Source organism: Notolepis coatsorum (assembly GCF_963971535.1).
Source record: "Notolepis coatsorum genome assembly, chromosome: 1".
Classification (NCBI taxonomy): domain Eukaryota; kingdom Metazoa; phylum Chordata; class Actinopteri; order Aulopiformes; family Paralepididae; genus Notolepis; species Notolepis coatsorum.
In genome coordinates this window covers 142,667,379-142,680,492 of record NC_140165.1, presented here as the reverse complement: position 1 = coordinate 142,680,492, position 13,114 = coordinate 142,667,379, and the positions used below count along the sequence as shown (strand labels likewise).

Genomic DNA, 13,114 nt, shown 5'->3' with positions numbered 1-13,114 from the left:
CTGAAAAACCCCTCAGATAAATGTACACCTGAAAGAGTTAAAGGGGAACTATCTTATAAGTGGCCTTTTCCAGTGGTTAGCATTGTTTTCTAGCAATGTGGGGTTGTACCAACACTGACTAGATGTGAAATTCTCATCCAGTCCCATTTCTCCAGTTCAGTTGATACAAGATCCTCCCCCAGTGAACTAAGCCATTCAGAATTGCCTCGCTAGCCTACGTAGTAATGCTGATTTGCATATCTCAGCTCCTTCTGTGGTTGTAGCCACCGCCCACAATCGACTATTCGAGGAAGTTAGTGTAACATTGAAGTTATGACAAACGGAGCGAGTGGAAATAATGCGGAAGCGGTTTCCCTGTCAGACACTTACACTTCCCCAAAAGAAAGAAAAAGAGAGCGAGAGAGGGAGAGACAGATAGATAGAGGCTCATACGGAGCGATCTCTCCTCTGTCTCTCTCCCTGCATTTGACACACACACTCGCGACTCGAGCCGCGCACTGTCGCACACGCACGCTCTCGGACCGATCTCTCCTTTCTCTATCTGTCTCTCCCTATATCCCTCTCTATCTCTCGCTCCCCCAAAAGTGATCTGCCAGTGCAGGTGGGTGACTGTCACTCAAAGCGCATTGCGAGTATGGGCGGAGCCCAGCCAAAAACAGCTTGGAATCTGGAAGTGCAGAAAGTGGTGCTCTACAGCAGGGGTTCCCAAAGTCGGGGTCGTGACCCACAGGAGGGTCGCGAGCCGCCGTGGGGGGGGGGGGGGGGGGGGTCGCCAGATGATTAAAAAAAATTATAATAATAATACATTTGCAGTCAGGCCACTGAACTTAGAAGCAGGCCAGGACAGTGTTTCACACACACTGGCATTTAAAGGGTTAGAATTATAAAATTAATATGTGGTGTTATGATCAGGGCTGAAGTTGAATAAAAGATTGTATTATTTTCAATCTGACATTACAAAAAAACTGAAAATCCATCAAAATCAGTGTTGTTGCTAATCATACATATGCTAGCCTGTTTTTTAACAATAATTTGTGATGCCATCACAAACACTGGCATTTAAAGGGTACAAATAAAAAAATGCCTGCACCAGAATGCAGGAAATGAAGTCTTTGTAACAAGAAATGTCCTGGTGGGGGACTCCCAGACCCCCTGCTTAAAAAGTGGCCTGACTGGGGCTATATTTTGCACTATATTTCCTGGCCTGAATGATTTCCCCAGTCCGGCCCTGGTTAAAAGCCTCCAATGCTTATTAGTGTGTGTGCGTTTGAATGTGTGCATGTTTCAACCATACATTTCCATTTATTAAAAAAATTAAAAATAAAAAGAATATTAATTTGTTTTGTTTTTTTTTGTATTTTTTCCCCCTCCTATAATAGTGGGGGTCGCGGCTCTCTGACCCTGTTATTTTTGGGTCGCGGCCTGAAAAGTTTGGGAACCCCTGCTCTACAGTACTTGTTTAGAAATACAAAACAATTAATTTTATTGAAAAAAAATAAAGACTCACAGGAATTGTGTAAACTTGCCCAAATAGTGAAAGAAATAGCAAAATAGTTCCCCTTTAACTCATTCAGCGCCAGGGATTAGACGGGTCCCGTTGTAGCTATGCCACGCTTTAAAGATAGGAGTGTGTCACCTTGTTTGTAGCTATATCTATATTTTATATTATAGCTATGGGGACAATACTATGGTCATTTGACAGTGACTTTCTTCCGTCCAAGATGCAAAAAAGAGATAATTTTTCCATGCATACGTTCGGGCGTTATCCAGTGGTGAATATAAGTATAATTTCAGAGTGGTCCGGGGTAATTCCCGAAAGGCTGAGTTATAGCATTATATGTGAATTCTACTATAAGCGTTGGCGTTTCTTGCCTGGACATGCTACTATTCCCAAATCAAATGTATATAGTAGGTATCATGTTTCATCATGAATGCATGAAAGGGGGGGGGGGGTCATTTCTGATTATTTGATTGCCAGTAACGGCATTCGTATTGAACACTAAAACGCTGATCAGCTGGATCGGTATGAAAACCTTGCACGATCAAGCTAGAATTGACGTCCATATAACGCATGGCGAGTTAACCCGACTTATCTCGGGTTTGGCCTCCATTGAGTTTAAGGAACATGGCAACACACCAACATTATGAGACATGTGAAATAGTCTTCTCCAGAGTCAGACAAGAAGATAGATACGAATGTCCTCTCTGTGCGTTCAGTAGAAAGCTATCTGGCTGCAAGCTACAAATTAATGGAAGTGGATACAGACCACTAGCCTAACTTACATTTCTGGGGGAGCTAGGCTAGTGGTATCCGCCTCCATTCATTTGTGCTAAGCTAGGCTAGCTTGCAGCCAGATAGATTTTTACTGAACGCACAGAGGACATTGGTATTTATGTTCTTGTCTGACTCTGACAGTGCGTACACGGTGGTGCCCCTGCCTACCTCAAGGAACTCCTCACCACCCAGTCCTCCTCACGCTCCCTCCGCTCCGGCACAGCCTATACCTCCTCAAAGCCCCCAGGACTAAGCTGCACACCATGGGCGATCGAGCCTTCTGCTCTGCCGCACCCAGACTGGAATGCTCTCCCCATCCACCTGAGAGCACCACAATCCGTCGAGGCTTTTAAAAGGGGCCTAAAAACATTTCTCTTTAACAAGGCTTTTGCCTGAATTTTTCTTTTACTTTTATTTGTACTTCTATTCATTTTCTTTTCATTATTTTAATCTATTTTATTTTTTATGTTCTTCCATTTCATTGGTTGTTTTATTCATTTTAATTGTTTTATTCATTTAACTTTTTTAATCTCCTGTAGCACTTTGAAATTTTTACAAATGTAAAGTGCGGTACAAATTGAATTTATTATTATTATTATTATTATTATTATTATTATTATTATTATTATTATTATTATTATTATTATTATTATTATTATTATTATTATTATTATTATTATTATTATTATTATTATTATTATGGTATGATTTTCCCATAACATTTCCAACATTTCCCATAATGTTGGCATGTAAGCTGCAAGGGCCACATGTGGGCCCTTTTGAGGACAATTTGCCCACCAGCACTTCTTAATACAATATATATATCGAATTAAAGCCCCATTTGTTGCCTGTCGATAGCCCTTTCAGGTGACAAAATCGGTTCAGCGGTTCTCGAGTTACATGCCGATATTTGAGGCTTGCGCAAAGTACAAGATATTGCGCAAAATACTACTCCCGACTCTTGGGGCTCTAGTTCCGTCAATCATTTGGCGATCTCGAAAATGATTAGACAGGGTTGTAGCCAATGAGTGTGGCTTTCCAATGATATCCCACCTGGGGATATACGAATCAGGGATCTAGGTGAAAAACCCACGAGCGAAAACAGAAAGAGAAAAACCACAGAATGAATTGAAGTCTATGAGAAAACTGAGCTTTTCTTTTGTACACAGTTTACCAAAATCACTCCTAATCACAAATTTCTCAACGGATCTTTATTAAATTTGGACATGTACTACATAAGGCTTCAGGCTATGAATCTCGGGAGTTTTTGAAGCCATATGAATTTCTGGGGAAATACTACTTCTGGACTACTAACTACTACAGAAAAACTTGAGTAACAAGTAAAAGTTGTTTTTCTACAACTCAAGTTCAGACCTATGTTACTCTATTTCATTAGCACTAAAAGTGATCTTTCTTTATTGTATCATAAACTGAATGTCAGAATGTTATCTTTCAAAAGAGACCAGGATTATGCATGTGCAAGTATAACGTATAGTATTTTGGTTTGCAAAAAGGGTATGCAGTCCTCAAAAACGAAAACAAAAATGGCCACTTTTGAATGAATGAATGAATCAAAACTTTATTTAACAGATTGCAGAATGGGTACAATACAGTACGGCTCAATACACACAATTGTTAAGGGAGTGCAGACCAGAGAAAGACGTTTGTCTTGTTTACATCAGGGTCCCCCATTTTCTGCCCGCATGTTAAGAGGTTAAACTAAGTGTAGCAGGGTGGATTATCCCTGCTTCGTGGGAACGGGTGTAACAAGACACAGTAGAGCTCCGTCTGACTGCACCCTCGTCTTTGGGCCTGGAGCGTCAAACTGGAGGCCGGCAGTGGGAGTGGATGGGGCCCGGGATTTACCAACCTGGTCTGGTACTCTGGTCTTCCTCGCCTTTCCGGGGCGGTCAGCAGTACTCCCCAACTCGCTCTCACTTCCCCCAATACCTCCGTTAACCCTCCCACACCTAGTGACTGATATGTAAATAAATAGCTTAGTTCCTCCCGCAAGCAGTACCCTCCCTCGGTGACATTAGAAACCTTAATAGCTGAAAGGGGAAGTTGGGTAGGAAGGGGTTAAGTGTGTTAACGTTACCCGCACCAAAAAGGGTTAATGTTAAGGCTCAGGAATTGACACGCACACAAGACTCCCATCTACATTCTTTATCGTTATTTAAGGACTGGTCAGCTACAAATATTTAATAGCAATGGGTCAAATGGAAGGTAGTTCTATTATTACTTCAGTTGTAATTCAATACCTTGCAGACACTTATATCGTACACCCACACCGTATAGAACCAGGTATTGCAGACACAAATATAATAGACCCAGATATTGTAGACTTCAATGTACTTGACTCATTACCCACGTCTGGGCTAGTACCAATAATAATACCTCTCTAAGGCTTTACTTATATGGCAGCGTTACGTTTACATCCAAGAGGGGAAGGGTTAAGTAGATGGGAAAGTAATATTAAGGAACATACACGTTATCACACTCAAAGGAAATGAAAAAGGTGGGCCCACTTTACCAAACAAAAGTCCTAAACTAATGCCGGCATGTAATGTTTATGGGGTACCCCTATGAACTGTGGTTAGCAACCATTAGCATCGCCCGTAGGCCGCGACACACTGTGTAATGTACGATAGGATCTTGGTCACCGAAGTGCCAGTGTACTCAACCAAGATGGCGGCCTCGCCGCACCACCACTAGTCCGGGTGGTAAGATGGCGTTGAACGCTCTCGTCCCAGGAGCTAGCAAGCTGTGTTAGGCAGGGGGGCAGTAGCGGGCTGGAGGCACGTGCTGGGTGATGGCGACCTCTGCTGGACGGGACGAACTCCCGTGCTAGGCTGCTGACTGCCGGTGCTGACAAGCTGCTGACTGCCGGTGCTGACAAACTGCTGACTGCCGGTGCTGTGTTGACGCGCGTGGTAATCTGGTGGCTACCTTAACTGAAGCTACTCTGTGGGTCCTAGACAGCCCTCCTGCTAGTCGAACATGCAACAACGCACAGTGCCTCTAACCACCAGTTCTCTTCAGGCAACGCTTGCCGGGGGCACCTCGCTGGAGGGGATAACGTTAGCATTAGCCACTTTGATATACTGCTCTCTTCTAGGATAACTCGCTGTATCACTAGGGTTATTCCGTTGGGATATTCAACACGCTACTACGCTTATATTTCTACTATAACCCGAAATATACTCAAGTCCAATACATTCACCCGCATGCTTCACTACGGGGCTCTACAACGACACGACCATCCAGGTTCACGTTCAACGTCGAAGAGGCTGGTTCTCTCCACTTCCGTTTCAGTTGACTTGCTTCTCCTGGGCGCCTCCCTCCTGCGCTCCGCCCGCCAACTAGCCCCACAGGAAGAACTGGGTGAATTGAATATGATTCAGTTTAGTGTTTATAATCCATATTCCAGCCGGTGAGAGAAGGAGAAACTCGCGTCATTGTTCAGGAGAATATCAAGGGAAACTAGTCAACATGTCTTTGTGCACAAAGGGGAGATAAAAGGCCAAGTCAGCACTTCTGAATAATAGTCGAATATGCAGGGTGCTACATAAGGAAAGGTGAGGGGAAACAACTATTCACTTCCATCTTCCTAATTGAATTTGAGCTGAGCACCGACCATTCCTATCATTAAGACATGCACACAGGCTGCCTTAACTCTCTGTCTGTTATTGATGAATGAGATAATAATATACACTCAGAGGAGCAATGATCTGTAAGATATTGGTAGATTATGGAATCAGTGGGGAAACAACTCTAGGGCTTCTGTTTTAGTTACATGAATGAATATGAATGATGAATATATCAGTTGGGTACTCTGGCTTTGTGAGTAAATTATAAAATGTCCCTGTAAGCGCCAGCAGTCGTGGGTTCCCCTCGTCAATATGAGGGCAGCATTACTCATGCAGCATGACACGAAATATAGATTTAACACTAAATTCTGCGGATGCTTCTCCTACTATTCCAGGCTAGTTTCTGCCCTGCAGTATGCCGAGAAACGCTGTGGCTTGGACTTGACCGTATGAGTGTCACACACCATAACCAAACCTTATACCATAAGGGGAGTTGGCGTCTACTGTACACACCAATGTTTGCTGAGAGCAAATAATTAATATGGGGACCATGTTTTGTTTCTAACAAAAACAAAATGTCAGTGGTGCATACATGTAGATAAGCACGTGCCACTTTCACAATATTAGTACATGATTAGTGATGGCGTGGGTGACATAGCAGGAACATCCGAATTTACACTGACATACCACCTTACATTTCAGCACCATGGACAGCACCACTTGCTGAAATGCCCTGCGACTACAAATTATTCTGAACTGTAGTTTTTACTTTGGTGTTGTTATTGTTTTTTATTAAAAAACATTTTACACGTGTTATGAATTGCAAAATGTCGAATCACTCGCCTTTCCTCCCTTTGAAGAGTTTGATTCTGTCATCAATAAACCCCGTGAAATACTATAAAATAAACAAAAAACTGCTCAATTCATAATGTAACCCTAAAGATAACAACAATATTTCTCTTATATTCTAATCTAACAAAACATACAACGAACTAGCAAATACATGCTTGCTTATAGGCTACTGTTGGAATTAAAAGTATGGTTTCCTGTCTTGGCGCTCGCCATGGTATTATACACGTCGCAGTATTTCACGTTATTCAGCATCCTAACTAGATTGTTCCATTAGACGGAATTGCCCGCATCACTCAATGAAATACAATCATTGATTGCACTAGCATTCTCTCTCTCTCTCTCTCCCTCTCTCCCTCCCCCCCCCCCTCTCTCTCTCTCTCTCTCTCTCTCTCTCTCTCTCTCTCTCTCTCGCCCCCTCTCCCTGAAGTACCGCAGAGAGAGGACTGCATCGAAAAAACATTGCCTACCACCGGCAATTACCTCTTCTACAGTGGAGTGGGATACCGGCAGATTTATATTCATACAGCGAAAACGGAGTCTCATGCAATGGGTAACCATCAGCCCAATTCACTCGACATCTCTCCTAAATAACGGTAAGTTAATTGTTACTTTTTCTTGAGCAGGAAACATGCTGACTGCGTAAGACTTTTGATTCGGAAAATGCGAGTGTTTTGTTACGTATTCGTGTTTGCAATCATCTGTAGGAGACTATTTTATATTGTGATTTTCTTGCAGGTTTTCAAAAATGTATTCCTCGGGCAACAACGGGGATCCCTGGCAGGGACACCTCATTAATTATGTATACGTGTGAGCAGTGTCATTCGTTTAAAGTTGGAATGGTTTCTAGGCCCACAATTTAGTTTAGAATGAACCAGGGAAAGAAAGTATTCCTACCTCGATATGCATACGGCAAAAGTAGAGCAATTGGCACAATCATGTTCTCATTATGGCAAAACCCCATGGGCATGCATGCGCTCCGGAGTAGTAGATTCACGTATCCCCATCTTTACTTGTTTAATATCGCCTTCCATCTTTCGGAGTCCCTGCATGAACAGAGTTTTGTGGAACAACAAGCCTTGTGGAACAATGATGCAGCAGCCACCTGCCCGGTGCGATTAAAGCACTCTGCATTACCGCCCAAAAGAGCGTGAGTCTGCGGTAGGAGGAACACACTGACTCATCCGTGAATTGCACCTCAAGAGGCAGCGAGCGATTGATAGGCGCGCAGCCAATGGACTGGAAATCCCTTGCAAAGTGCTTTGTACTGTAGTCAGATAAACCGCAGCCCACTAGTAGTTTTTTGCTTGGCAACATTAAAGTTCGCTCTTATCAACAAGGTCAGAAGTGATGTGGTCTAGAACTTGTGGGTGTCATCATTTGGCTCACTATAGTCACTTGTCTTTGTAATATCTTACTGGGTAGCCCGAGGTTAGATAAGATATTCCTTTATTGACCCCTTTGGGGAAATTCAGGCATCATAGCAGCATGGGGGAGAGAGGAGGGGAGGTGCATAGTAGAAGACATAGGGGGTCAGGTACAGGTCACATAGTACAATTAATGTATAGGTTACCATTGGTATTCAGAAAGCCCCTCCTCCACATCCAATAATAGGGCCCAATGCTTTTCCACTACATCAATTGGCTTATGCCGTTGCTAAACCTTTTCTACATGAACATAATTACTACATCCTGGACATCCCAAATGACAATGCAGTAAAAGTGAGGGCCTCCAAATAAACACAAGCGTGTCAGCACTGGAAGAGATCCTGCGTCGCAAATGGACAATTTAGAGAGAGAGAGAGCCTAAATCAATTTTACATCAGGGATGAGTCAAACGTAATGTCTTTACGTAAGCTTCGGAAAGTAATGCTATTGTCCACTGACTTTGCCACAGTCATGTAGCATTTAGAGGACATCATTCAGCCGACCTGTTGTTTCATTGGCATCTCTATTTGTGTGGCTGTCGACTACTGTAGTACACAATTTAGCTGTCATATATTTCACCAGCCGCATACACAATGTGACAGTGATGCCATGAGGTGGGTGCTTTTATAAGATAAGATAAGATATTCTTTTATTGATCCCTTTGGGGAAATTCAGGCATCATAGCAGCATGGGGGAGGGGAGGTACAGGTAGTAAAAAGCAGTGTAAACAATATAACAAATCAATATAATTAACATAACATAATTAACTCTGGACATGTGCATAATGGGCAACAAGGTGCGAGATGAGGGTATGTATGCCCTCTCAGTTATATTTGCCCTACAATAAGTGGTTACAATATATAATCTAATCCAATAATCTAAATCTAATCTAATATATATAGTCTGAAAAAACTAAATAAGTTTTCACATAAGGTGCGGTATGCATAAACTGTATATTGTCCTTTTAGGTTCCTAGTAGTTTGGTGTCTGGCAGCAGTCCCTGCCCACTGTTGTGGAGCCTGATGGCCGCTGGTATCAAGGACTGGCCGAGGCGTTTAGTTGAGTGTCGGGGGGGGTATGAGTCTGTGACTGAACGTGCTTCTCATCTTGACTAGCTCGTCGTAGAGGGGGTGGGAGGGATTCTCCAGGATAGCAGCCAGCTTCCTTCTCATCCCCCTCTCTGCCATCACCTCTAGTCTGACCAGCTTGACTCCAGTGATGCGTTGCTCATGGGACGGGGTTGCACTCCGTGCAACTAAAGTTTTGTGAGCAGAAGCGCGTGCACGCACACGCACGGCACGGATGTGCACGCGCGTGCACACAGGAATGCGCTGCACTCGACTGATGCGCCAACTCGCAGTACCCATCTGGCTACTTTGCATATCAATAGTGCCGGTCGTCAGGTGTTACATTCCATTCGTAGAGGCAATTAGGCACTGTCTTTAGTCTGTCCTTATGCGAGGGAACATTTATGCGCATGCGCGGGAGCGAGCGCACACGCCTGGGAGCGCGCGTGCATGTGGCGTCATTAGCGTGCGTGCAACCAGTGTTGATATGAGCAACGCAACACTGCTTGACTCCCACCACGGAGCTAGCCTTCCTCACCAGATTGTTCAGTTTGTTGGTATCCCTCGAGTTGATGTAGCCCCCCCAGCATGCCACAGCATAGAAGAGGACGCTGGCCACTACAGACTGGTAGAATGACTGCAGCAGTCTATTGCAAACATTGAAGGACATGAGTCTCCTCAGGAAGAGGAGTGTTATCCAAAGTGCCTTACAGCACCACAAGTCCATGCATTTTTAGAATGGGAGACCCCAGAGGGAATTGAACCCCCGACCTCAGCAGATTTAGTGCCATGCTATAGGCCACTCATTAAACTGCACATGATCACACATTCAGGATATGCAATTTATGTTCTGCTACAAATTGTACAAATCAGACTAAAAAACTATACAACATCACTTTCCTAATTGACATGCTTCATTGATTGCATCACTAGTGTAAGAGATGTATCCAGTACTGGTGGTATCATGCTATGCTTATTGTCTCCTATAATGTTAGCATTGTGTTGCCTCTGCAGTGAGGGCTGGCATGGTTGGGGGCCATATGTCCACCACACAGAGATCAAACAGACACTATAGTGACTTCAGGGGGAGAGGGGAAAAACCATACTGCACCCTGTAGATGAGGATGAGTGTAGGGGAAGGCTATGACTTGTGCCTCAAGCTCCCACATGTGGTTTTGTTCCTTTCTTTACTTCAAGAAATGTGACATTCTGTAAATTGAAAGACACATTTTAGGGATGCATGGTTCAGTTGAGCATAGTTATAATCTTTCTACATCTCTAGTAGGGGTGTAAACCTCAGGCTTTACCATTGCGTGATATGATTCTTGAATCTCATAGATTCAACACAATGTTTTCTATGATAAAATGTTGTCAAGTCACAGACACATACAAACCAAAATTAGGTCATAAAGCTCTACTTAACACTTGAACAACGAAGTCCCTAAAGCACCATACTTTGAATCTGAAAAAAAAAATTATGAAAAAATGTAGCATTTATAACGTGCATTGCATCAAGTTAACTGGATTTTTGCCTTTTGAATCGATGTATCGATCCAAACCTTTGTATCGTTACACCCATAATTTCTAAATTCAGTGTTTTTTGCTACCAGATATGCGAAAAGAAGGTTCTTTTTACAGATGTTATTGGAAAGCAACATCATTCACTTGCACAGAGATGGCAATAGAGGACACAATACTTATGACTTACACTGATTGTGGAGGGGTATCATAGCTGTGTGGAGATTGATTGAATATTCATATTCATGATTCTAGCTCCTACATGCATGCAAGTGGAAGTCAACATGCTGCAGTTGGGGCACAGTATGAATATGTAAGAAGTAACCATGAACCTTCACTTGAGGCTGCTCGCTTACAATCATCTACGCTTCTGAAATGTGCCTCTGTAGCAGTGGAGCTTTGAATAATGACAAGAGATGAGATGAGATAGGAAGGTACTGTGGGGCTGGTGAACACTAACAGTAGCGATACAGTATAGTATTGTGACAGTTTCCCCCCATCATACTGTATGGATATATTACAACCAGTATCTTAGTATCTTTCATGATATATAAAAGACCATACACTCTAGTGTGCACATTTTTAAAGCTAGTGCAAAGATAGTGGCATTATATGAAACTAGACAACCTTGATAATCCATAGGTTCCAAGTTATGCTAGCCTGCTGGGAAGGAGACTAAATAATGCTTACATGCAGGATATCTGAATGTAAATGAGTTCTATGGATACCCAGGAGTCTCCCCTTTACTGATATGCCAAATTTATGCTAATCCCATGAAGTCTTGGGGCAAAACCATGTTGACTTTTGCATGTAGTACAAATGTGTTATTTCTGCCTATTTAAAAGATGATGTATTTTCTTATTTCCTCCTTGCTGAATTATGCAAACAAAATAAACTAGACCATTTTGAATGAAATGGCACCATGGCAATTGTATTACAACATATTGGCATAAGAACAAAAAACAACAACAAATTAACTAAGAAAATATTGTGATATTATATTTTGGCCATATTGCTGAGCTCTACTTGACAGCCTGATAACATTTATTTTATTATGTTTGACAATTTATTCTCTTAAGGGTTATCATTCCAAAAAAACTTTAACTTTTTTGAATTTGTTTTTGAATTAGGGGTAGGTTGCTCTATAAATTATTTGTTTATGTTTATTTATTTGTATTTGTAAACATTCGAAATAAAATAATTCATTCATTCATTCATTCATTCATTCATTCATTCATTCATTCATCATTCCAGCTTTGTATTGCGTTGTGGTCAAATTAAAGAAAAGCTGAATGATATATCTAGCATTATCAAATATCAAAGGATATTTTTTGTCAAATCAGTTGTGCAATAGTAAATTTTGGTGAGTTGTTTCTATACAATTCACTTATGACATTTAGGTAACATTAATGAACAACTACAGTATTAAGGAGACAACTACAGTGTGTAAACTTAGTAAACCTATTATTATAATTTTTTATTCCAGTCGATCATAATGATCATGATCATATTACGGAGCGCTCACTGCGTTCGAGAGAGAGAGAGAGGGAGAGAAAGAGAGGGAGAGAGAGACTGACATTTTCGTATATCCATCTATGGGAAAAAGACATTTCCAGTGAGTGAAGGTTTGTTCAAATCATGAGGGAACAAAATATTATTTTGAGGCCTCAAATTGATTAATTTGAGGGAACAAAATACTTGAGGTAACTATTTTGAGGCCACAAAATATTTTTCTATTTTGAACCCACAAAATATTATTTTGAGGCCCCAAATTGATTAATTTGAGGTAACTAAATACATTTTGAGGTAACAAAATACATTTTGAGGTAACAAAATACTATTTTGAGGCCACAACATCTTTTTTTCCTTTTTGCGTGGCAGCAATAAGCCTTTGTAGCAAGCAGATTAAAAAAAATCTATTGGATTCTTATTATATATTACTATTGTATTATGCACAATCGTTGCGGGCAAGACCCCCCGCATTTCATTGTATACTTGTATGCCGTGACAAATAAAACTCTTGACTTGACTTGACTCTTGAGATTAGCTGGGCTAGCTAACATTAGCTGAACTGACATTAGCTTGATAGCTAACTAGCAAATAGCATCAGCTAGCTAACATTAGCTAATGTTCTTTGGCACTATTATTACACCAACCATGGAACTAATGACCAATTTGACAACGTTCTCTGTCAGAATAGTCAGTAATTTTATATAGTGCTAGCTAACGTTTCAACATACTTGCCTTGTTGCCCATCAGCACTGGCAAATTCACTATTACTAAACTAGTGATTTACATGTAAATGTAAATGTAAACTAGTTACAGTAGGTAGCTAGCTACATCTGCTTCCACGTCTTGTGTTGAATGTTGGATTTTTAATTTTTTTTA

The 13,114-nt window shown here is 41.6% G+C and overlaps 1 protein-coding gene across 2 annotated transcripts in view; it reads left to right on the top strand.

The window, feature by feature from the left end:
- Positions 1–7,214: 7,214 nt before the first annotated feature.
- The window catches only part of sv2ca (synaptic vesicle glycoprotein 2Ca), a 156,401-nt gene continuing 150,501 nt past the window's right edge, over positions 7,215–13,114 (top strand). For both annotated transcript variants that reach the window (XM_084334155.1, XM_084334154.1), the window contains exon 1: positions 7,215–7,310. The gene's annotated coding sequence lies outside the window, so the exon portion shown is untranslated. The remainder of the gene's footprint in view (positions 7,311–13,114) is intronic.